The sequence below is a fragment of the Tupaia chinensis genome, unplaced genomic scaffold (genome assembly GCF_000334495.1).
Source record: "Tupaia chinensis unplaced genomic scaffold, TupChi_1.0 Scaffold000287_1, whole genome shotgun sequence".
Taxonomy (NCBI): Eukaryota; Metazoa; Chordata; class Mammalia; order Scandentia; family Tupaiidae; genus Tupaia; species Tupaia belangeri.
In genome coordinates, this window is record NW_006159771.1 from 1,442,759 (window position 1) to 1,443,343 (window position 585).

General features: G+C 66.2%; 1 protein-coding gene across 1 annotated transcript in view; it reads left to right on the top strand.

The window, feature by feature from the left end:
* MED15 (mediator complex subunit 15) overlaps positions 1–585 on the top strand; it is a gene marked incomplete in the record, with an annotated part of 93,357 nt that overhangs the window by 69,312 nt on the left and 23,460 nt on the right.

A 585-nucleotide genomic window follows, 5' to 3' on the forward strand; every position in this document is an offset into this window, starting at 1 on the left:
GGGCCGCAGCCTCTGCCCAGCCGCGACGCCCTGGGGGCACTGTCCACTGAGAAGCCCCTCGCTTTAGGCTGCCGACGAGCTGACCGTCTCCACGAGGGGCAGCTGCTTGGGCAGGGCCGAGGTGTCCCTGGGATGGGCAGGGTGGACCAGGGGCCCAGCCAACCAGGGGGAGGCAAGCCAAGGCCAGAGGAAGGCTGAGCTGAGAGAGCCTGGGGTGTAGGTGGGGCTTCAGCAGGGCACCCCTGCAGGGAGGGCAGTGCCCGCCAGCCCTGGGGGCCTGGGCCTTTGCCTCTCTGATGCCCTCTGTGATTCTCTAGAACTTTCCAGTCCTGGGGTTTTGTTAGCACCTGGGCGGATTCTAGAGCATGGAGCTCCCTGGGGCACGTGCTGTTCGCCCCAGCACCGGGAATGTGCGGGACCTGTGGGGAAACCTGCCATACCTTCTAAACTCTGCATCGGCAGACGCAGCCACCTGGGCCCTCTGTGGCCTCTGCTGACCATGGTCGGGACTGTGGTCCCCGATCATCTCCTGGGCCCGGCAGCTCCCCTCCCACAGGATCTAGGCACAGAGTAGTGGCCGCTGTC